This window comes from Cricetulus griseus, chromosome 4, assembly GCF_003668045.3.
Source record: "Cricetulus griseus strain 17A/GY chromosome 4, alternate assembly CriGri-PICRH-1.0, whole genome shotgun sequence".
In the NCBI taxonomy this organism is placed as follows: domain Eukaryota; kingdom Metazoa; phylum Chordata; class Mammalia; order Rodentia; family Cricetidae; genus Cricetulus; species Cricetulus griseus.
The window spans coordinates 98381871-98407692 of NC_048597.1; the positions used below are offsets into that span (position 1 = coordinate 98381871).

At 46.2% G+C, this 25822-nt stretch overlaps 1 long non-coding RNA gene across 1 annotated transcript; it reads right to left on the reverse strand.

The window, feature by feature from the left end:
- On the reverse strand, positions 1-23633 carry LOC107979327. The gene is made up of 3 exons (XR_003485078.2): positions 23234-23633; positions 3531-3720; positions 1-795 (listed from the first exon to the last, which is right to left on the reverse strand). It is a non-coding gene; the product is annotated as an uncharacterized LOC107979327 (long non-coding RNA).
- Positions 23634-25822: the final 2189 nt, after the last annotated feature.

A 25822-nucleotide genomic window follows, 5' to 3' on the forward strand; every position in this document is an offset into this window, starting at 1 on the left:
TGTGCCTCCCCTGCTTCCTGACAGGACTTCCGTTGCTGTCGCACCTTTTCCTGAGTAATCAAGTAATTTGTTTCCAAATAAATTCCATCCTTGGGAGCATTCACACTGCTGGGTTTCTCATGACACTCAAATGAGCAACTTGTCTCTCTGGGAACACATTGAGTGGGCATTGGTTAAGAACTAGCATGGGGGAGAAAAAGGAACGAATCCAGTTTTAAAATAAAATTTTCTATTACTCTTAATAAAAATAAGTATTTACTATTTTTGAGACAGGGTCTCACTATATAGCTCTTAATTCTCAAGCCTCTCCATTGGGATTACAGGCTTGTGTCACCAGGTGGGCAGAACCTAATTTTTTTAAAGTTCATGTTTGCCTTGGGCTCTTTGCTCAGACCCCACCTTCTCCAGAACTTCTTGGCCCTCATGGTCTCAGTGTCTCTGGTCTCACCTAATCTCCTAGGGACAACAGTTTCCTTCTGTGGTTTTCTTAGAATCGGAGAGGCCTTGCCAAGACCCTCGCTGTGTTATCTGGGGCCAGAATGTGCAGTCCCAGAGGTTTGGACCATTTCTCCGCCCTCCCTTTCAGGCAGGAACATACATACATTCTCTTTGGAGAGATTATGCTCTTGTCACACAGTGGGGCTTGACAAAGCTACCATCTGGGGTGCCTGCTGAGGCTGCTATGGGGGTACTGGATGCTCCCCCAGAGATGAGTTATCAGCATGGCTGCTGGGGGCTTGTGGCTGGCAAAGTCACTGGGATCCTCTTGGCTAGCAAGGCGTCTGTCTTCCTTTCCTGAAGGAGAAGAGAACTGGTTTCAAGGGAGGGATTTTGGGGGGCAGTGTCAGGCCCCTCAGGTGCCCATTTGGCATGTGGCATCGTGTCTGACTTTTCCATTCTGTCTGGCCTTTCCTTTTTATAAGGTGTCAGAGAGTCTGGGGATACAGGTAGCTCACATGCATAGGACCCTGGCTTTCATCTTCAACACAGCATAAACTGGGAGTATGTCAGACCTATGAGCTCAGGATTCTGGGAGTGGAGACAGAAGAATCAAACTCAAGGTTATTCCCAGATACATAGTAAGTTTGAAGCCAGCCTTGGCAAAAAAAAAAAAAAAAAAAAAGTGCCCTGGGAATTCATGGAGCTCTTGATCTTCAGTTCTGGCTTTACACATCACTCATAAGTTACAGTTCCATGTCTGTCTCTCCCATGGGTTCCTGGGTAATGACTACATCTGTGAAGCCCCTAGTAGTTGGCACAGGTTGGACCCATGGTTGATGGGTATCTGATGAATGACAGCTGTCTGGAAAGACCAGTGACACCTGATAGGGCCTGTGCCTGTGAAGATCCACAAAGAACGGCCTCTAGTTCTGGAAGGCAGGCAGCACAGGGCAAAGCCAGCTATAGGGTGCTGTGAACCTGCAGACCTGGATTGGGTCAAGGCCCAAAGTAGCTGACGTTAGGAAGCCTAGCTCAGTGATAGGACTGTGAGGCACTCACAGGCACTCTAACAGGCATTCTGAGCTCACAGCCAGCATGTACAGCCCCTCCTCCAGCTGCAGGTCAACACAAGGGGCACAGACAAGACATCTGGCTGCTCTTATGGACAGGAGCTGAATATGTTGGGCCAAGGTGAATGGTGGGGATGAAGGCTCTGGGGGAAGCAATGATGTCTGTCATTTACTTTAAATACTGGCCTTGAGGCCACAGTGGAATGAGCTAAAAGACTCATGCCAGGCCAGATTCCATCAGGGTCTAAATCTTGAATCCCTGTCCCCCATCATGTTATTCATTCAAAGATTCTTGTTCCATTTGTGCAGGGATGAGTGTATCTCATAGCTGAGTCTTGGAATGCACTGTGTTTAATTACTCTGTAGGTGACAGGGGCCTGCATAAAGCCTGAGGTGAGAGGTAGGGTTTCATCTGACCTATTTGCATGTGTCAGCTAATGAAGAAGCAGGATTCCAGGTATCCCTCACCCCTACCCCCCCCCCCACACATGCTTCAAATATTGATAACTTGCCTTCTTTCTGAGCAGCTATAGACTGGCAATGTAGGGATCATATACCTGGCGATAGTAACCCCCCATCCTCACCCCACCCCATCTCCCTCCCTCAACCTGTGCAAAGCAATTTCTGTGTTAGTCAAAGAACAGAATTAGGAAGGTAAATTTGCAGAATTCAAATTACAGGGTGCCTTCCCAAGTCAAACAGAAAAATTATGGATTAGCCCGGAGCTCAGGCTGGCATTGGTAGGACAGGCTCATTGGTGCGTTGATTTGCTCACTCAGCAAATGTTCTGCGATACAGCAGGTGGGCAGTGAGCAGTTTCCCACCTTCCCCTGAGCAGCAAGGAGAACAGGGGAGAGAGGTGGGAACATAAAATCATCAGGGAAGCAAGATGTCACCACCTGCTGAGGAAACAGGAGGCTAGCAGCAGGGAGTTAACCCTGGGTCTGAGCCAGAATTCTGAGTCTGGGACCTTCTCATCTCTATCAGGCTGCATGGAGACACTTTTTACCTCTTTCAAACTCATCCATCACTGTGTTGGTTAGGTTTGTGTCAACTTGACACAAGATAGAGTCATCTGAGACGAGAGGACCTCAACTGAGAAAATGCCCTCCTAAGAATGGCCTATAGGCAAGCCTGTGGGGGCATTTTCTTGATTAATGATGAATGGGGGGTGGGGGATGGAAAAGGGAGGAGGTGGGGTGGGAGAAGGGGAGTGAGGGGAAAGTGGGGTTAGTATATAAAATGAAAAAAAAATTAAATAAAAAAGATTGATGTCAGAGGACCCAGCTGATTGTGGGTGATGCCAACCCTGGGTTGCATAGTCTTAGGCTATATAGGAAAGTAGACTAAACAAAGCAGTAAGCAGCACTCCTCCATGGCCTCTGAATCAATTCCTACTGCCAGGTCCCTGTCTTGACTTCCCCCAGTGACAGAGTGTGACCTGAGATTTGTAAGCGAAAATAAACCTTTTCTTCCCCAAGTTGCTTTGGTTACAATGTCAATCACAGCAATTGAACCTACCCAGGACAGTCACCTGTCAGGGGACCAGTTCTCCCATACCCCAGTCCTGTTGAGCATTGAGGTGCCATAGTTGCCTGGTAAACACAGCCAAGCCTCCAGACATCCCGTTGATGCTATTATTGGCTCTAAGCTAACACCCAGGTGTGATCTGCTTGTGTTCAACCAGCCAGGAGTATATTTGATCTCTGTAACCAAAATCATTACAGTGGCTAAACAAATAAGGTTCTATCTTTTGCCCAAACAGAATTTTAGTATTGGCTTGACTCTCCTGTTATGTCAATTATACCCAGGTACATCAGGATCATTGTCTCAGAGACCCTCCTCCAAACGCTCGTTCACGATCACAGAGTAGCAACCATAGTGCTAGCCAGATGATGACAACTGTGGTTTCATTCCTCAAGAAATCATGAGCCTCTCCTGCTTAGGTCTTATTGGCTAAAACTGGATCACATGACCAGGATACTTATGATAGATCTATTCAGATCCAACACTCCTCACCCTCCAGGCTGACACATTGCATGACAAGCCCTTCCAAGGAAGAATAAAAGAATGGAAACCAGGTAATCCAGCGATGAGGTCTACTAGATGGTCAAAGGAGCTCAGAGGCAGTTATCCCCGTCTACTGAAGACAGTCACTAATATGTTACAGGCGGGCAGGGAGAGTGGCATCCACTCCATCTTCTTTTGCCTATGGATGGGGAAGAGGCAAGAGGGAATAAGTTGGCAAGCTTGGGGATCAAGGTTATGTCTAGCTTGGGCTGGGCTCTAGAAGCACAGAGAATGTCATCCTGGAGTTCTCATCCCATATCCACTCCTCTGATGTAGTTGATGCTAGATGGCACTCTGAGGCCAGATAGCATCCTGAGCCCATCTTCTCCAACAGCTAAGGCACAAGGCTTCCCTGCATTGCTACCACTGTGGGTTCAGGAGAAGGGCTGGGAGCAGGCCATCCTTTCACATTGCGTTGGAATGAAATGCTGATGTAGAGTGTTGAGGGGCCATGTGTATTCTTCCCTGTGATGGGGAGGTGGGTGCTGACTTCCCTACTTAGACTCCAGAGTTCTTTGGGGAAATCCAAGCTGCTCTCCTGGAAGCCACCTGAACTTTGCCTTTGATGTTGACTGACACACACACACACACACACACACACACACACACACACACACACACACACACACACAGCACCCTGTGTGGTCAGCCAGGCTCCTCCACTAACTGTGTGGAAGTTGTGTAAAAGTGATACCCCAGTGCTCCCATCCCATTTTAATCCCTTTGCCTACAACATTGATGCAACTTATGTTTGCATACAACATCTATGCAGTAGATGTTGAGGGGCATTGTGTGTGTGTGTGTGTAGTGTCACTAGGGATTGAACCTAGGTCCTCAAATATTCTAGGCAGGTATTCATCACTGAGCTAAATCCCCAGTCTGTTTTTTCCACTTCATTTTGAAACAGGATCTCCTTAAGTTGCCCAGTCTGGCCGTAAACTTTCTGTGTAGCCCAAGTTGGTCTTGAGCTTGTAATCTTACTGTCTCAGTCTCCTGGGTAGCTGGATGATAGGCCTTCCTTACCAAGCCCAGCTCCATGATATAGCTTTATAAGTTTGTTTTAATTGTTTAAAATACTCAAGTGTTCCCACAGCCTACCCAACAGTCCCACTTATTTAACAGGGTTTAGAAGTCATTGCTGTTGGCTGAATGTATGAATGCACTTATTGTGTGCTATTTGGTATGGCAAGATGCCTGTTGCATTTGTGTAATAGATATATAATCTGAACTGGGAACACCAGGCAATAAAAGGCAGATAATAGTCATTGCTTCATTGAGCCAGTATGGTGGCTCACACCTGTAATCCCCAGCAGTCCTGAGGCTGAGGCAGGAGGATTGTTTGAACTCAAGGCCAGCCTGAGCTGCACAGTGAGTAGCTATGTAAACATGAGTAAACAGAGATACTTGTTTTCAAAAAATAAAACACCAAAGCCAAAGATGGTGGTGCTGGCAGGCCTGTAATCCCAGCACTTGGGAGGTCTGGACATAAGGATAAGGAGTTCAAGATCATCTTCGGCTATAAATCAAGTCCAGGGCCAATCTGGATTACCTGAGCTCTTGCCTGAAAACGCCAAAATCACTCCTTCCCACCCTCCCAACCTCCAAACAACTAGATCCCAACTACTAGGGTGATGGAACACAAAGCATCCTTGTAGGGCAGGCCCACCATGGCCCATATCTTGGTTTATCCTCTAGCTAGCCTCTGGTGAGAACATCTCACTTGCTAGTGATCTGATGTGACAGATGCTGTATGGGAACTGCGGGGGGGGGGGGGGATGCCAGTTGACAGTAGGTAAGGACAGGGTCTCCAGGTCTCTGGGTCTCAGGGTGAAGGAACAATAGCTAAGCAGGATTCAGCACAGCTGCTGTGGAACTCACTGAGCTCACAAGCTGAGGTACAAGTAGGCATGTGCTGGTCATCATTTGTTTTCATTTCCCCTCTTGGTTAATTATTGCAGTAGGTGTGTGATAAGGCAGGGCTCTCCCCGCTCCCCAGGGGAGTTTATCTGCAGTTTTACAGCCACCATGCGTGGTCATAGAGCTGATAAGAAGCTAGGTGCCGGCCGCTCTGACTGTACTTAAAAACTCTACTGAGAGCTATGAGCGAGAAGTGGGTAAATATTGATATCAGAGTGTCACCAAAGAGGGATGGGGACCGGAGTATGCTGGAGCTGGTCCAGCAGGCTCAAGCTGCCCATGTGGCTGAACAACTCATTCCCAAAATGGACAGCCCAAAGGCTGCCTTCCAAGCTGGAAGCTTACTGACCTTTATCTGCCTCAGATCAGCCACAGTTTATCAGTACTAGTCACCTTCCATCTAGGAACCAGCTTCAAAGATCCTAAAGATCACCTTTTGGAAACAGCCTGCCGCCAACTTTTGTATAGCTGGGATCTAAAGATGGGTTTTATTCTTACAAATAACATGGGGGAAAATCTCAATGGCTGGATGTGGTGACACACACCATTAATCCCAGCACTGGAGAGGCAGAGGCAGGTGGGTCTCTGTGAGTTTGAGGCCAGACTGGTCTATATAGTGAATTCCAGGATATCCAGGGCTACACAGTAAGATCCTGTTTGGTTTTTTTTTTGGGGGGGGGCTCAAAATTTATAACACATAAAAATTATAAATTTCAAATTTCAGTCTTAAACAGCCATGAAAAATATTGTATAGGCAGTAAAGTTCTGTTGCCAAGTATTTGATTCAAGCCAGGCATGTTAAGACCACTTCCAATCCCTGCCCTCGGGAGGCTGAGGCAGGAAGATTGTGAGTTCAAGGCTTGCTTTGGCTATATAGTGACACCTTGTCTCAAAACAAAATGAGAGTTGAGAGGATGGCTCAGTGGCAGCACTTGCCTCGTATAGTTCAATAGCCAGCACTGCAATGGAATGAATAAATGTTAACTGAGTATACATGACAGGCATCTTTGCAACTCAAACAAAACACATTTGCACCATCACTTTTACCAGTTGCATAGTATTGCATCATAAGGATACATCCATATAATTAATTCCCTACCCATGACCATCTGGGTTGTTTCAGGTAAGAAGTGTGTGTGTGTGTGTGTGTGTGTGTGTGTGTGTGTGTGTGTGTTGTGTGTGTGTGTGTGTGTGTATGTACAATCAAGAAAAAGAACATTCCAAAGACTGATCTCAGGACCTCACATAAGCTAGGCAAGAACTCTCCCTAATCTAGAAAGAATTCATTTAAGAAAAACAAACCATTTTAAACAACTCCCAAACAAATGGTTTCATTTTCCTTGGAGTCCTGTGGGCACAAGACATAGCTTCCCATAGTTGACATCATGTCAAATATAATTTTTTTAGACGAACATTCAAAATTATATTCTGTAAGACTGGACACACTGTACACATTCCCCACGAGTTGCCTCAGAAACTTCGCTCTGTTTTCTCTCACTCTGAGGGTCAACACAGTACACATGTTCCTTTTGGTTTATTTATTTTAACAATCTTTTAAGAATGCTTAAAAGAAAAACATTCTTAACTCTCTGGCTATACCAAAACAAAACAGCAAAATTCAAACTGGCTTCTGGTTGAACTTGGCCCAGGGACTTGCCAGGTTCCGCATCTTTTTTTTAATTTGTATTTTTAAATTGTGAGTGGTGTGTGTGTGTGTGTGTGTGTGTGTGTGTGTACACTCTCGAATACACAAGTAAATGCCTGTGCATGTGCACCGACACTCTTGGAGTCTAGAAGATGGTGTCAACCCAGGTATAGGTGGTTGTAAGCTGCCTAATGTGGGTACTGGGAACCAAACTTGAGTTCGTCTGTGACAGCAGTACACACACTGTCTTAGTTAGGGTTTCTATTGCTGTGAAGAGTCACCATGACCACTGCAACTCTTATAAAAAAGAAAACCAGGCATGGTGACCTCACACATATGCTGAGGCACAGGTACACACATAAACAAACGCATAAATAAAGTTGGATTTTATACATTCTGTGCATGAGACATTAAAGAGACTCTGCTCACCCTATCTTCCTAGGTTCCCTGGTTCCCATCCACCTGTCCTTGTCCGAGTTTCCTACTACTGTGAGTCGCCTTTCTGTTTTCTGCTGCTTAAACCTCTGAATCTTGGCTGACGCTGCTTCCCCGACAGTGTGTTAGAGCAAGGCATCCTTTGTCATCTTTAAACTCAGCACCTTGTTCATTTTAGTAATTTATTTACTTTTCAGAGACAGGTCTCCGATGGTCCCAGGCTGTCCTTGAACTCACAACCTCCTTGCATACACTACCACCACCCTGGCTCCTATTTTTTTTGGGGGGGAGGGTTTGAGGCAGGGTTTCTCTGTGGCTTTGGAGGCTGTCCTGGAATTAGCTCTTGTAGACCAGGCTGGTCTCAAACTCAAAGATCTGCCTGCCTCACGAGTGCTGGGATCAAAGGCATGTGCCACCACCGTCTGTGGCTCCTATTTTTTTTTAACAAGCACCTCAAATTCTTGTCTTTGTGTGTGTGCACATGTGTATGGCTGTGTGTGTGAGTGTGTGTGTATATGGCTCTGTGTGTGTGTGTGAGAGTGAGTGAGTGTGTGTGTGTATGTGTGTGTGTGAGAGAGAGAGAGAAAGAGCAAGAGAGAGAGAGGGAGAGAGAGAGGGAGAGAGAGAGAGGGAGAGAGAGAGAGAGAGAGAGAGAGAGAGAGAGAGAGAGAGAGAGAGAGAGAGAATGTGGGTGGTTGTGTGGAGATCAAAGAACAACCTTGGGTGTCAGTTTTTGCCTCCCTCCCACCTTACTTAAGACAAGGCATTTTTTATTGTTTTTCCACTTCATACTCCAGGCTAGATGGCCCCCAAGCTTCTGGGAATTCCCCTGTCTCTGCCTTTGTCTTCCGTAGGTGCTCTGGAATTATAGATATTGGTGCCATGGATCCAGCTTTTATATGGGTTCTGGGAATTTGAACTCAGGCTCTTGTGCAAGCATTTTCCTCACTGAACCATCTCTGCAGCTCTGGTGTCTTTTTTTGATGGACTGTAAGCTCCATGCAGCTAGGATGATAGATAGTTAACTGCATGCAGCTAGGATGATGGACAGTTAGCTCCATCCAACTATCTGCATCTATGACAATGGACAGTAAGTTTCATGAAGCTAGGATGCTGGGCAGTAGGTTCCATGCTGCTAGGGTTGCTGTGGTACATCCTGGACTAAAACACGCCTGATATATTTGAGCCTTAGTGGATGTTTGCTAAAATGAAAGAAAGGAGATCTAGGCATCTGGAGGTCAGAACAGCAATTCAAATGTTTATACATGCTAGTTCTCCAAAATGCATTGTGGGTAACTTATGGTGGTCTGAAGGTGCAGAGTCAGGATGAACACTAACAGCAGCTGACTCTATTGGGGATATTGAAATACAAAAGTGCCCCAGAGTGGAGCATTTTGAATTCCCAGATCCCGGAATAGTGGCTCTCAAATATTTTTGTTTTAAATCACATTTATTTGTTTGTTTGTTTCGTATGTGCATGTGCCTTTTTTATGTGTGGGCCCATGCATACTAAGGTGCCCATTTGGAAGTCTCAGAACAACTTAAAGAAATTGGTTCTCTTTTTCCACCATGTAGGTCCTGAGAATTGAACTCCGGTCCTTGGGCTTGGCTTCAAACACCTTTACCACTTCAGCCATCTTGTTGGCCCCATCAGCTTCTTCTAGGCTTTAGCTTACATAGGCTAGGCCAAAGAACCTCCATCTCATTTACAAGCCCCAATTGCTGCCTCCTGACTGGCATGGGGGCATTCTACCATGTTGGTGGATTGCACACAGGAGCCGGTTACTGAGAACACTGCAGCTGAGTTCTTAGTAAACCCTGGTAACAGTTCTGATTAATGAACTGTAGTCATTCACTCAGTAGGTTCTTAGAAAGTGGAACTTAGTCACAGAAAGGTTTGAAATCCTCAGAGATTTGTGTAACTGGTCAAAAGGAGCAAAGAAAGATCTGTGACCTTTGGAGACCTGGTATTCAGAAAAGAGGCTGCAGGAAAACTACTAGTAACTGCTCTGTGGGGGCCCACAGACTGTAGAGGAAACATGGAGGAAGCTGTGTCCAGGTTTGGGCTCCCATAGATATGCAGCTGGGGTGTGCATTCCAAAAATGGGGCTGGAATTTCCCACAGGGTGAATAAACAATGCACTGGTAGACATGATTATGTTCAGCAATAGTGCAATTGAAAAGATTGGGGAAAAAAACACATTCCTTTAAAAGCGCAAAGTATTCAAGGTGGCTTTTTGTTAATAGGTGCCTCTCTCAAACAAGAATTCACTCACCCATCGGGGTAGAGGTGAGGAAAGAGCGTCCAGATGAAGGAATGAGGATGGGAAGCCTCCCTGAAAAGAAAGGAGGCCCTATGGTAAGAGCCTGTCACAGCTACAGAGGCCCCCGAGGGACAAGCCTAGCACTCAGCATTAGGAGAGGCCATCAAGGGTTTTCCACAGTTCTTGACTCCCCGAGGATGTTATGCCCTCATTGTTACAGCACACGCAGAGAATTGGATCTACACGTGCTAACCATGTTCCTGGTAGAACTCATGGTAACAAATTTGTAATAGATTGTATTTGGGTCTTTCAAGGCAGGGTCCTGCTACGTTGCCCAAGTGAGCTTTAAACTCTGCTCTCCTGCCTCTACTCCCCAATTTCTAAGATTATAAACGTATCTCCCTTTGCAAGGCCTGTAGCATTTTTTTTCTTTTTTGTAGTTGCGTTACAAAACAAAACACACACACACACACACACACACACACACACACACACACACACACACACACTGCTTTTCCTGATGTGTTTTTTCTGAGGTAGCCCCTTCCTGAGCCCCCTCCTGAGCTTCCTAGCCCTGTCCTGACCCACCCCCCCAACCCTCGCCAGCAGGTCCCAGTCACCCTGTCCCAGCCTTACTATATACCACTGCACTTTAAAGGTGACACTGAGGTTACATAAACTTACCCAGGGTCATTAGGCTACCAAGTGGCAGAGCTGGAGCTTTGTTTTTCCAGGCTCATCAACGTTTCCCTCTGCCACCCACCGTCACTCTGTACTTGCCCGAATATACCTCCCACATCTCTGTGTGTGTGTGTGTGTGTGTGTGTGTGTGTGTGTGTTCGTGCATATGTGTGTTCAGGTGTGCAAGCCCATGTGCATGTGTACAAAGGGCCAGAAGTAGACTTTGTATTGCTCTCCATCTTTTTATTTGTTTATTTATTATTTTATTATTATTAGTTTATTTGTTTTGTTTTTTCTAGACAGGGTTTCTCTTTGTAGCCCTGGCTGTCCTGGAACTCACTTTGTAGACCAGGCTGGCCTCAAACTCACAGAGATCTGCCTACATCTGCCTCTTGAGTGCTGGGATTAAAGGAGTGTGCCACCACTGCCCAGCATTCTCTTGCTGAACCTGGAGCCAGAGGGTTCAGCTAGACTGTCTAGCCAGCAAGCCCTGGGGCTTCCTTTTACAAATGAGTGTCTGTTATGAAGATCAGTAAGTAGTGGAGTTGGGGGTTTTACAACCAATGACAAGTGACCAAACAGCCACTGAGACAGAGGAAGTGTCCCTGGGAGCTGGTGGGATTGTTCTTGGGTTAAAGAAAAGAGGGGGCAGTAGACAGAGGAAGTGTATAACCAGGCCAACCTCAGCTGCAGGGACTCAGGACATGAACAGGGGCTGACTCCACAGGTGCCTGCCACCAGGCCCATGTCCCCACTTTAGGGTCAAACTCCATGGTGTGATGCCTGACCCGGTAAGAGAAACCCATGGAGGAAGGGGTCAAAGAAGGGTAGCAGAGGATCTGGTTAGGGCTTCAAAGAAAACAAAATAAGAGGCAGGGAGCATAGTTCAATTTGTAGGGTGCCTGCCATTGGTGAGGTGTTCACACTCCAGTGGATAATAACCCCACCAACCTATGTTCATGCAAATTAATTAATTAATTAAATCCAGTGGGTCACACACACAACAAATATATAAGGGGGGGGCTAGCCAGGAGGCATCGGTTCAGTAGGAATGGAGGGGACAAGGGAGGCTTGTAACATATCACCTGCTTGTCACAGACAGGAAGTGATCAAGATACAGTGTATCCACGTATGAAGCTGTCAAAGAATAAATGATGTTCTAAATTGTTCTAACAAGAACCAGAATGCTAAGGAAAAAATTAATTTGTTTAGTTGGAATTCCATTCTAAATGAGTGCAGGAAGGAATGGGGGTCCTGTCCCCAGAAAGAGGAGTAAGCTGGAGAAATCAGGAAGGAAGAGGCCCCTGTCGTTCCATATAGTCTTTCGCCCAATAGCAAATGTTCACTGAGCAACTATTACAGGCCAGGACTGTTTCTGACACAGGGCCACCACATCTTGGCCTACCCTGTCAGGTGTGCCCTCCCCCAACGCTGCATGTAGCCAAGCATAGCTATGAAACATTATGAGGGTTTTGTTGCTTTTTGTTAATCACTTGTTTCTGTGAATGCTGTAGATAGCAAGGTCACGCCCCAATTTCAAAAGGCAGGACATACTCTTTACTGAGTCCTCCCAGGGTGGTTCACCCTGAACATGTCCAGTTACAGGGTCTTACCTGGTGGTTCCCCTCCCAGGACTGGGCTCAGGTCCTTTCTGCTTGCTTCCCACTATTTTGAATTTCTAGATCTAGTCTGATTCTCTTGTTTGGACTCTGACTGATGGTATAAGCCATTGGCCTTGTCTGGTTAGGTCCCAGCCTGGCCCACAAAGCAACTGACCTAGCTCCCCCAAAGCAGGGCCTTCAGCAGGGGGTTTCCACACAAAGGGAAGTTGGATTTCATGTTGACAGAGCCACTTATAGTCATGGTTGCAGGTCTGTGGGTCACAGTCTCTGGGAAATCAATGCATTACTCCCACCATGACAGACTTCCCTGTCCCCAGACAATGAAGACAGTTCTTCCATAGTGCTGTACCCTGTACCACAGAGACTGGTCCCTGGCCAGTCTCACATGTAGGGCAAAACAAATTCAGGACTCTCCGAATGCAGGTTAATGACAATGGTGAAAATACAAATTATTGCTGAGAAATTTTGGTGGTGGTGCTTTTGGCTTTTTGAGTCTAGGTCTCTTGATGTAACCCAGGCTGACTTTGAACTCATAACCCTCCCTACTCTGCATCTGAATTCTGGGATTACAGGTGTATGTTTCCACATCTGGATTGAAGAATGTTGTTGTTGGTTTTTTTAACCACTGCATTTGCATGAAGCCAACTGAATACTCAGTGATTTACGGTTTGAAAAAGTCCCCAGCTCCAGGGAAAGGAGACACATCTAAATCATGACTAGTCATCTCAAAGGAGTGGCATGGTACAGCCGGGTGAGGAATTCACCCACTGAGCCCACCTTTTGAAACTATTTGACAATAGGCATTGAACGATAAAAACTCACACTCCACGGCTGGTGAGAAGGCTCACTGGGCAATGGCACCTGAAGCCAAGCATTAAGACCCAAGTTTGATCCCCAGGACCCACGTGTTGAAAGGAGAGCACCGTCTACCAAAAGTTGTCCTCTGACCTCCACGTGCACCGTGACATGCTCAGTGCACATGAGTGTGTGCACATACACATAATCACAAAATTAATTAATTAAAAAATCCAGCAATTCCATTGAACCAGGGTTTCCAAGAATTCATCCTAAAGCCATAACCAGAGATATGTGGGGAAAATGACCCTGCATTCCGAATGAAAAGTCAGAAGCAACCTAAGTGTCCAACAACTGGGGATCAGCTAATTACACAATGGCATAACTGAATGATTCACAGCTGCCCGCCCCCTCCAATAAAAACACAAATGTATATTTTATTTTTATCTATGTGTGTGTATGTGTCTGCACATGTGACACGGGTCTTGGATTGAGTCGCCCATGCTCTGATCTAGAGAGGCTCTGGGGGGTCCTGAGTCAGGCAGGTATTGCTTTCGTTACTAGCAACAAACTCGTTATCATAAAAAGTCCTGAGAATGTTACTCAACCTGAGAAGTGTAACAGGGACAGAAAGACTGTCACCAGACTGCTAATTTGCTCTCTGTCTGTTTTGAATCATCCTGTGGCACTTTTGGTTCCTCTTTTTCTTAAGCACTAGTTCCAAGAAGTTAAAAAAAATTAATAGAAAAAAGAAAGAAAGAAAACATAAAACTCCAAGCTACATGGGTGAGTACCACTTGCAGAAAATGATTACCAAACTGCCGCAGCTGACATCAGGTCACATCCGAAACCTCAGCTAGCTAAGCAAATAACATGCTTGTTAACCACCACCCCAACCCCTGTTAGCAGCACTTTTGCAGAATCAGGGCTACTCATCTGGTGACCCTGCCCTGCCTTTATCTACATTGCTTCAGAAAACTCTGTCCCCTGCTTCTTAGAACCAAGTGAGTCTGTCCATGTCTAAGGAGACAGATGTGACCCAGCACAAACTAATAAGAGGACTGCATTCTTTTGGTCACCAGAATTGGCTCAGGGGTGGACATGTGACCACCCTAAGTTAATCAGAGCCCACAAAACTTTACCTGAGACCTGTTTTAGAATTATTGAGAAGTAGATAGCCCACACAGATGGACTGAAAAACAAAATGGCTGGAAACACCTCCGTGTTGTGGAATATTCTTTTGGGGGAGGGGTGGTTTCGAGACAGGGTTTCTCTGTGGCTTTGGAGGCTGTCCTGGAACTAGCTCTTGTAGACCAGGCTGGTCTCAAACTCACAGAGATCTGCCTGCCTCTGCCTCCTAGGAGCTGGGATTAAAGGCGTACGCCACCACTGCCCAGCTGTGGGATATTATTTTAAGATGTGTTACACTTGTTTATGCTATGGAGCATTTGTTTAATGATGCAAAGATGTGTTGCATTCTTTTATGTTGCATTTGTTTAACTCTGTGAAGCTGTGTTACTTTGCCTGTCTAAAACACCTGATTGGTTTAATAAAGAGCTGAACAGCCAATAGTGAGGCAGGAGAAAGGACAGGCAGGGCCAGCAGGCAGAGAGAATAAATAGGAGGGGAAATCTGGGAAGAGGAAGTCAGGGATTGAAAGGAGAAGGAGAGGAGGACTCCAGGGGCCAGTCACCCAGCTACACAACAAGCCACAGAGTAAGAAGTAAAGAAAGAAATACAGAAGTAGATAAAGGTAAAAACCCACAGGCAAAAAAAAAAAAAGAAAAGAAAAGAAAAGAAAAATAGATGGGATAATTTAAGTTAAAAAAAAAAAAGTTGGCAAGAAACTAGCTAGAAAGCTGGGCGGTGGTGGCGCACGCCTTTAATCCCAGCACTCCGGAGGCTGAGGCAGGTGGATCTCTGTGAGTTGGAGACCATCCTGGTCTACGGAGCTAGTTCCAGGACAGCCTCCAAAGCCACAGGGAAACCCTGTCTTGAAAAAACCAAAAAAAGAAAAAAAAAGAAAAAAAACTATCTAGAAAGAATAAGCTTCCATGTATGTATTTATTTGGGAGCTGGGTGTTGCCCCCCCAAAAAAATCAAAGAGTGAAATATAAATAAATGAAATAACAACAAAACCCAACAACACCATGACACCACTTCGACTGCTTGAGAAGGGGTCAAATACAAAGAAAAGCTAAACAAGACAAATTCCTGTGAACAACCTTTTAAAGTAGTTTTTAAGATTTTTGTTTTTATTTTTTTTTACATTTTTTATGTGTGTGTATGTATGCTTTGTGAAGCCTGATGCACCATTTGCTCATCCCAGGTTACAGACAGTTTGAGCTGCCACATGAGCTTTTCTACTTAGGAAGAGCTAAAGTGGTTTTCTGTAACTTACAAAGGAGATGGGCCAGAAACAGCAGAGCTATTCATCAGGATACATGTTGGAACATCAGTGTGTGTTTAGAATTTAGATGCTAAGAGTTTACTCAGCTAGCTGGGGGGGTGGTGGCACACACCTTTAATCCTACCACTTGGGAGGTGGATCTGTGAGTTCCAGGACAGCCAGACCTTCATGGAAAAACCGTATCTCAAAAAACCCCAAAATAAACAGAGAGAGAGAGAGAGAGAGAGAGAGAGAGAGAGAGAGAGAGAGAGAGAGAGAGAGAGAGAGAGAGAGAATTCATTCAGTTAGTGTTTCTTCAGCAGAGTCTATTCAAGAGGGGCTCCAGGGACCTCCTAAGAGCCCTCTTGTAATTAACTCATTAAAGGAACCCAGGCAGAGTGGTCAGCAGCATGCTTAAATGGTTTGCCAGTCTCTGCTAGTGAGTGGGCACACCCACCCCCCAGCTGTGCTTCTCAGGGCACTTTTCAGTTAGGACAAATAAACGCATCGTTCAGCCAGTAGGTAGCCTGGTTCATAGAATTTTCATTAAGATGTTTCATTCTATATCTGTAAGCTTTTCATGCCAACAGACACAATAGCAAAAACAAAATTTTGCCAAAAAGGTGTGATTTTAGAGACAGAGGGGGGAATCAAGCATTGTTATAGTTCATATCTAATATCTGATGCAGATCAGGGAGGCTATTTATAGTTTGAGTCATCAGCCTGTTACATTTCCTCTGGCACCTGGTTAGTTTGTTTATTCCCCCTCCCCTTTGTCAAAATGTTAGGAAAGACTGTCAATAATCTAAGAGTATGGCTGGGGGTGTGGCTCACTTGGTGTCTCACTGGTCTAGCATGTGTGAAGCCCTTCATTGGATCTCTGATACCATAAGCCAGGCATGGTGAGACACAATTGTAGTCTCAGCACTTGGAGAGTGAAGGCTGAAGGATCAGAAGCTTAAGGTCATCTTCTACTACAAGACAAGTACCAGACCAGCCTGGACCACAAGAGACCCTGGCTCAAAACTACACCACCAAAGCAATATCCCATTCACCCGAGAGGCTTATCCAACTTGAGTTGGGTCTTTACTGGGTTCTAAGGCTCTACAGGCTATAGCAAGGTCTAAGAACGTTGGGAGGGTGGGAGACCTTGACCCAAGTCTCTGGGTCACTATCTAGTTGTGGGGATAGAAGTGTTGCTGAGTATAGTGGCTCACACTACCTTTATTTAAATCTAGACTGTCTGGTTCTGTCCCTGTATAGCCAACTCTTAGATCTCTCTGTGCTTCAGTTTCTTTATCTATGAAAAGAAACAATCAGGGTAGCACCTGCCTGATAGGCACACCTCAAGGCTTAAAGAGATCAGTGGACACACATCACAGAACAATGCCACCATTTTGTTTTTATTTTTAAAATTGTATTATCTTACGTATACAGGTATTGTTCCTGAATATATATCTGTGTACCATGTGTGTGCCTGGTACCCTCAGAGGCCAGAAGAAGGTGTCAGATCTCCTGTGATTGGATTACCAGACAGTTGTGAGCAGCCATGCGGGTGCTGGGAATCAAAACTGGGTCTTCTGGAAGAGCAGCCAGTGCTCTTAACCACTGAGCCGTCTCTATAGCCCCCCAATAATCTGTTTTGACAGTTCATTAATGTGCATTTTGGCAGCTTCTGTTTTGTAGTTTGGAAAAGAAATACAATTTAGAATGTGTATATACACCCTATAGTTCCATATCCTAGCTAGATGTGATGGATTAGCCAGCACATTTGGTCTCTTTTGGTCCCGGGAAAATAGTTTAGAATAAAGGCTTATTATTAAATTACACTTGTTTCTCACTAGTAAATAATAGCTACTAGTTACTGTGAGCGGGTTGTTCATATTTTCTATTGAGAAGCAATTCAGCTTGGCAGCCATGGGCACATTTCCTAGCTGTGTAAGGCGGGCAAGTGACTTCATCTCTCTGAGGCTCCTAGTCTCGTTTGGGAAACGATACAGTCATAGCTACTAGGTCACAGTCACTGGGAGGCTCCCATGGGTGTCTTGATGCCAGGATAAATGTTCAGTACTGCTGGCCATCACCAATGGCTTCATGGAAGAGCCTGGGCAGGGTGCCAGCTATGACTGTTGTGACCAGCGGAGCTCCGAGGGGCAGCCAGTGCTGTTAAACGGAAAGGAAAATGCAGACAGTCAAATCTGCAGGTGAAGCAAAAATGACTGGGGCTAAATCATGCTGGAGAGTCACCAGCCCATCAAGTATATAGGATATATACTTGGAGAGGTCTAAGAACCAAGGAGTCAGACACTGGAGAGAATCAGAAGGGCTTGTCTGTCTGCAGCTGCCTGGGCATTCTAATATTCTGCCTCTAAATAAGCTACTTTCCAGGAGGGAGAATTTTGCCCTACAGAGGGCATCTGGCAATACTAGACATATTTGTAGCTCTGATAACTAGGGTTAGGTTTGCTATTGGTACCCAGTGAACAGAAGTCAAATTATTATTGGCTGTTGATTTGATGTGAGGCTCCTGGCTCAAAGGCTTTGCCCCACCCGATGGATCCACTCCTCCCTAAGAGGTAACTGGATCACAAGAGCTCTGGCTTAATCAATGGCTTTATCCACAGACAGGTTCACAACTAAATGGGCTAATGGGGGAGGGGGCCGTGGAAACTATGGCAGGCAGGATCTGTTGGGAGAAGTAGTCTACTGGGGATGGGCCTTACAAGGGTCTTGTCCGCCTATCATGTTCCCAACTCTTTCCTGTTAGTCTCCCAGCCTCTAGTCACCATGATGTGGGCAGCCTCTGCCATCCCATGATCCTGCAGCCATCATTCTCTGTTTTTTATTTTCCCAAGGCAGGGTTTCTCTGTGTAACAGTCCTGGCTATTGTCCTGGAACTCACTGTGTGGACCAGGCTGACCTCCAACTCACAGAGATCCGCCTGCCTCTGCCTCCCAAGTGCTGGGATTAAAGGTGTGTGCCACCACCACTGCTGCTGCCACCACCGCCACCTGCCTGACTATGCTCTGTCTTACCTCTCCCCTCCGGCCATGGAGTCTCCATGAATGTCTGTGATTCAGGGTTAGCTGTTGCCGCTTTATTTCTCTTGGGAATTTTGTCACAGTAACAAACAGCTGACTAATACACCACTGAGTACCATACTCATACAATGCACATTGCAGGACCCATGGACAAAGCATCACCCAGCCCGAAGAGCCAGTCCTGTTGAGTTGAGAAGTCACTGTGAAATCCACAGGATCAAATGATGCTGTCAGATTGCATCCTGTCATCACCAGGTTTCGGGAGATCTCATGGGAGAGAGCCCCAGCATGAGGTTGCTCATAAATGTCTGTATGTCTAGCGTCCAGTCTTTCAGGATAAAGCCCACTGTATCTGCTTTGATTTTGATCAAATCAGATAAAATCAGTAGCAGAGGAGAGCCACCTGCTTCTGTCTTCCTAGGTTGCCACCTCCTGTTTCACACTTTTCATCAACAATGGATCTTCCAGGAGAGAGGAAGGGGGTGATGTTCTAAAGTCAGCTCCAAATTCTGGTATGATTCTGTCATTCATTAGCAGCCAAACCTACTAACCTGGTTTTTTAAAATGAATGACTTTATGGGCTGGCCATGTAGCTCAGTTGGAAGAGTCCCTACCTAGCATGCACAAAGCCCTTGTCTCGTTCACAACCAGGCATACAGGTGATCCTGGCATCTGGGAGTTGCAAACAGGAAGATCAGATCAAGTAATCTTGTATCTCAAAATTGGGGCCAGTTGTTGGGGGTGGGGATGGAGGGGTGTTGCACACACTTTAATCCCTACATTGGTAGGCAGATCTATGAGTTCGAGGCCAGCCTGATCTACAGAGTGAGTTCCAGGACAGCCAGGGCTACACAGAGAAACCCTGCCTCAATAAATAAATAAATAAAGTAACTAAATAAATAAATAGTAAATAAAAACAAAGTCAGGGCCAGTGACATGGTTCAGTGGGTAAAGGTGTTTTTCCTAAAAGCCTGATGACCTGCATCCAATCTCTGGAATTCACAAAGATGGGAGGGGAGGTTCATGTGTGTATACACATGATAAACATACATAATAATAATAATGAATTAAATTAATTATTTTAAAGATGGGCTGTTGAGATGGCGCAAAGCCTGACAAGTGAGTTCAAACCCCACAGCCCACATAGAAGAAGGAAAGAATGGACTTCCCAAGCTGCCTCCAACCTCCACACGTGTGGCATGAGTGCGTATACACACGTGTCCAAAACACAAAGAAATAATTTTATCAGAAAAAAAGGAGAAACTCAACATCATTGTCAGCTACATAATTAAGTTCAAGGCCTGCCTGGGACATGAGACCCTGTCAATGAATGAATGAATAATAAAAGCAGTGAGTTTACAACTATATGCAAAAACCTTTCATTGTGGCCACATAAAATTCTTGTTATTTTATTGTATGTGTATGGGTGTTTTGCCTGCATGTATATTTGTGTATCACATGTGTGCCTGGTACCCTTGGAGGCCAGAGAGGGCCTAGGATCCCCTGGAACTAGTATTATAGAGGGTTGTGAGCTGCCCTGTGGGTGTGAGGAATTGAACACAGGCCCTCTGGAAAAGCACCCCATGCTCTTAACTGCTGAACCATCTCTCTAGCCCCAGACACATGATTTTAAGTAAAGGAGCTCTCATGCACACAAACTCCATTGTCCTGTAATGAGTTGGCTCTGCAGTCTGGGTTCAAGGCTGCTGGTGCTTACAGCCTAGGAAATGCTCAAGGACCACAAAGGCCAGGAAATCACTTCTCAAAGAGGCATTTCTGTCTCATTCCAGGCCCCAATGTATCACATTGCTTTCCCATCATTCCTGTTCCAACTGAAAAAGATTTGAATTCAAATAACTCGGAAGTTATTTGGATTCCATTCAAATGTAAGCCGTCTCATCTCTTTAGTCATTATGCCCATTATTTCTGACGTAAAGACTAATACGGGATGGTAAAAGATTTTGTGGAATGTTTTCATTGAAGATGTTTCTTCTGTGTATGGCTAGACACTGACACTTCCTGTCCATGAGACAGAGAGGCTCATCCAGTGACAACCAAACCACTTCCAAAAGGAAGGTTATAGATCCCATAATACAGGTGGAGGCCTTTGGTCTGAACATTTGTTAAGGTCCCACCTTGGGCTGGGGAAGTTGTGCATGCTAGGCCAGTGCTCTGCCTACTCCATGAGTGCCATCCCCAGCCCTGACTATATGTGCTCATGGCCTCCTAAATCCTTCTCAACCCTGTACCGGTGGAGAAGAAGATACTCTAATGCTCTAGGGTAGGAAATCTCAAAGTGCAGGAGGTCTCACTTGCAGGAGATTTGGACAAGGCCTGGAGGCTTTTTGTGGATGTTGCAACTGAGGGACAAGGCGACTCTAATCACAGAGATACTGATCATATCACCTTCACAGAGTAGCCTGCCACCAGGTGAACTGGCTACTAGCCCTAAGGTCAGCAGCTCAGGGCTGAACAGCCTTGCCCTAAGATGTCTAGAGCATACAAAGAACTTCCCAGTGAAGCTTCTTTGGAGGAAGCATTGTCCCCAGAAAAGCTGAGAAAATAGTGGCTCAACCACTACCCCCTGATTGCCAGGCTTTCTCCTTCTGTGCAGCTGATTGAGAGGTGGCAGCCATTGCTCCCCTGAGTATGTGGGACTCACTATTGACATCTCCAGTACCTGGGAGTTGGTTCGAAATAGAGTCCCAGGCTCCACCCAAGACCTGCTAAATCCGAAACTGAATTTGAACATGAGCCCTACAGGATCCATGCACACATTCCACACACGTGTGAGAAAGTGCTGGTCTCATCTGACAGGAAACAGAAGTTTTAAATGACAATTTTGATAAATGCTAACATGGCATCCAGTCCCATGGGTCAGGGAAGGCTTTCATGAAAAATCAGCCTGAAAAACTGAGTTCTTGGTGAATCACAGAAAGTAGCCAGAAAATTCCTCCAGAGGGAACAGAATAAACAAAGGCTCAGAGGCAGGCTGGGGTGGGGGTGGAGGGTGATAGCCCAATTGGGAAACTGCTTGCTGGGCAAGTATAAGGACCAGAGTTCAATACCCAGGACCCATGTAAGAAGTCAAGAATGGTGGGCACCTTTGTAATCACAGTGCTCAGGAGGTGAAGTCAAGCAGATTCCTGAGACTTGCTGGCTGGACAGTCTGGCCTTCTAGGTGAGTTCAAGGCCAGTGAGAGGCCTGGTCTCAAAAATCAAGCTAGATGACACCTGAGGAATGACAGGCGAAGTGTACACAAAGAGAGACAGAGAGACAGAGACACACAGAGGCACATACATAGAGACACACAAAGATACACCCACACACAGACACACACAGAGATACACATACATAGTACAGAGAGACATAGATAGACACAAACACATAGAGATACATACACAGATACACACAGAACACACACATGCACATACGGAGAGGAACATATACAGCTGCATAGAGAGACACATATACAGATACACACATAAATACACACACAGATATCCCCTCGTTCTCTGTCTCTGTCTCTATATCTCTATCTCTCTGTCTCTCTCTGTGTCTCTGTCTCTCTCTGTCTCTCTGTCTCTGTCTCTGTCTCTCTCTCTCAGTCTCTCTCTCTCTCTCTCTCTCTCTCTCTCTCTCTCACACACACACACACACACACACACACACACACACACAAAACCAAACCAAACCAAACCAAACAAAAAAATACAGACCCAGGCTCAAGTTTGGGGCAGGAGAAAACTTGCCCAATTGGAGAAGTTTTGCGCTTAGAGTAAGAAATAGCTGGAGGTGAGAATGACCAGAAGGTCCCTTTGGGACAGCACTCTGGTGCCAGCTGGAATGTTACAGTTGGAGTTGAGCCTTATGCCCCCATCTGAGGTAAGCAGGTAGGGAGGCCACCAGACAAGGCAAGGTGGCATCCCTTAGCAATTTAAAGCCATGATCCAAACAGGTCAGGAGCTGGTCCGATGGGATCACACTCCCAGGAATGATAATTGTTCCAGGTGGCCCTAGGAGCCATGCCACAAGGGACAGTCCGTAACTCCACCGCACCCCTTTAACTTCCGGGACACAGAGTCATTTATGTCAATATATTTTTGTAAAAATTTTGTAGTTTGTGGCACGTCCTGGCAACGTTAAGACTCAATTACAAAGAGCCAGAGTGGAACTGTAAACCTAAAGTTGGAAAAGCTGTTAGATTCTGGCAACAGATCCGCTCCAACTTCACTGTTCCTGGCCTCAAAACACTGACAACAAAAATCCATTTTTAATGAGTTTTTTTTTTTTTTAAACCAGAGACTTCACACCCTGTTTTTGGTCCCCTTTGGGCTAGCAGACTCCAGTCTTCCTTACAAGCAAGAACTGACCCTAAACTGATTACCAGGGCACAGAGGCTCCTGCCGGCTGCCTGGTCAGAGCAGCTCAAACAGCTGGTGACTGGGCATTGAGTCACTTTGTTCTCGTTCTCCTTCAGCACGTGGCTGGCCTGCAGAGCCAAGCAGGGATGCAGGAGAAGTCATTTTTATCATACAGGCAGTGACTGCCTGGCTGTCTGTGTCTCTGTCTCCCGAACAGATTACTAATCTCACAGACCGTCTATTATCCACTCGGCAACTGGCAAACATGAACTTGGCCCTCATCGAGGCAGAATGCTGAGATCCAAGTTAGAAGAAGTGGGAGAAAGAGAGAAAATGCAGAGACGAGCCAGACAATTTCCCAACCTGTAAAAACATGTTGTATTTACCAGGTCTGGTACAGAAGCCAAACTTGGGGCTCGGTGTTTGTCTTGAGCCCCGGGCCTGGGTTATGTCTGATGCTCCCAGAACACTGCCCCCCACCTCCCACCCCTCACTCACATCTGATGATTGGCGTATTGTTTAGAGACGAAGAGGGACGATCTTGCGCTCCAGAGGAAGCTGGCAAGAAAGTTCAATTCTATAAAAAGAAACGCGCGGTCAGGGTTCGGTTTCCTATTCTGACTCAAGGCAAAGAAGAGATTCAGAAATTCCAACCCAGAGGGTGAGGATGGGCTGCAGGGCCTGTTCCCTCAGCTCCTGCCACCTCCCTGTTCCTGCAACTGGCCAGCTGGGATTACACAACTCACACTAATTTTATTCCACAGGCAGCTGTTTCTCATTAGGAGCCAGGATCTTATGTTTTCCCTCCTGGTGCCATGTCACCCCTATGGACCCAGGTGAGTAATTCTACTTCAGAACAGGAAGATTCTGTTCACACTCCTGGCTGCATTCACATGTGTTTGACTCTTTGTCCAGGCATAGACCTCCACATTTGGTTCCTGGTGCCAATGTCCAACTTTCTTTATTGAATTCCTAACATCACCAGGCTCATGGGTTCTATTCCACCAGGGAGGAGAGAAAAGAGTCAACCGTACAATGTTTTTGGCTACCCAGTACCTGACAACTGCTTCAGGAGGGTTCTGTCAACCCCCCCCCCTTTAAAATTATTTATTTTTTTATTTTTAAAGCCGAATTCACCAGATGTTCTGAGAGAGTTTAAAGCCTGGCTTTCCTGTCTTCCACATGCGTTAAGTTGGATCCAAATCACAGCACGTCCTCCTCAGTGGTTCTGGAGAAGGACATGAAGGCGGAGTCAGGGTTTCCTCTAGGCATCAGAAACCATCAGTCCCAGGCGTTGGCATTCAGGGCCTTGGGATGTTTCTGGACCAAACTCACATTCATAAGCGGTAATGTGTCTTCCTAATGTTACCCTTGCTCATTTCCTTGTAGTTTCCTGGCTGTGGACCAGAATCGACAGAGCTATAAACCCCCCAAAGTCTCTGGGTAGAAGGAAATAAATACAAGAATGGCTCACGAGCAATTTTGCTGAAGCTACAGGGCTGGGGGCAGGGGGTTCAGTGCCGAGGGCTTCCTTGGTTATGTGCAAAGCCCGCCCCACCCCCGACTTTGACCCCCAACACCACCAAACCCAACAAACAAAGAAAACACCTCAGCCACATCTGGAGAGATCTGGGTAAGCAATCGCTCTCCTGTATGGGGGACTCGAAGCACCCCTGTGCCTAAGGAAGGTGGAACTCCCCCATCCCTCCACAGTTCCCTCAGCCTGGTGCCCTGCATTGTATAGAACAAGCCTGAGCACACCATGCCACCTTGCTGGGCCTCGCCAAAATCCAAGAATGGCGCAGAGTGCACATTAACCAGATGGAATGCAACATGCATGTAAAGAAATAAGAGCCGTGCCAGGAAAGTTGGCAGAGTCTCTGGAATGCTTTAAACAGTGTGTGTGTGGGTAGAAAGAGTGAGCCCCGAGTCGGCCAGGCGGCCTCCTTCCTAAGAGCTGTTTCCTTTACAGCCATAGCCTGTTTTACCAGTCAAAATAAATACGGTGTTAAATGCCCCCCTTTTACAGGCTCCTGGTACAGAACAGTTTGGCCAGGCAGTTTGAAATATGACCTGGGCTCATTGGGGGAAAAAAAAGTCCTTTTAACTGAGTGGAAGGGATGTGCCCCTTCTCTGGGGGGTTGAGGGGAGAGGAGGGAAGGTCATGGAGTCAATGTTCTGAGTGAAGACACACAGGAAGGAGAAAGAACAGCCATCAAGTCCTTACTGCTAGTTTGAAAGTCAGTGTTTCTAGCTGGTTTCATACAGGCCCAGTGCAATGCTTTCAAACCTGGCTGGGCTGACTTTGAAGCTTTCCTGTCCCCCATGGCTTCTTGAGGAACAACGCAACAGGTTCTCAGAGGAGCTGGTTGTTTCTGAAGGCACCTAAGGAGAAGCCAGGCTTTTTCTTTATCTGTTATTATTTGTGTGCAGTGTAAATGTGTGTACATGTTTTTTTGTGTGTGTGTGTGTGTGCATATGTGTTTTGTATTTATGTGTTTGTGTGTGTGTGTGTAGGCTATGGGATAACACAGGATTTCACTATATAGACCAGGGTGGCTTTAATCCACCTGCCTGTCTCTGGCTCCTGAGTGCCCAGATCAAAGGCATATGCTACGACACTCAGCTCCGCCTTAGTTTTTGAGGCAGCCTCTCTCGCTGAGCCTGGAGCTCACTGATCACACTAGACTTGGATGACCACAAAGCCCCAGGGGTCATTCTGTCTCTGCCTTCTCAGTGCTGGGATTACAGCATGCATTGCCATGCCCAGCTTTATTTCATGGGAGCTGGGGATCGAACTCTGGTCCTCTTGCTTGTGTGGCAAGAACTCTATCCACTGAGCCACCTAACCACCCTCTGGGTCTTTATTGAGAAAAGCTCAGAGCTAAAGACACAGCCAAGTTCAACCCACTCAGGCCATTTAGCTTTTCAGATTCCCATAAACACCCCTAACCACAGCAGTAGCTTGCCACCGGCAGGCAGAAGGGACTGGACAGAATCTTGAGCAATTCTGCATTCCAGGGATGGCAGATGGTCTCTGAAGCATCTCAAGATCTCCCTGGGGAGGTCTGGGAGGTCTGGAGGTCC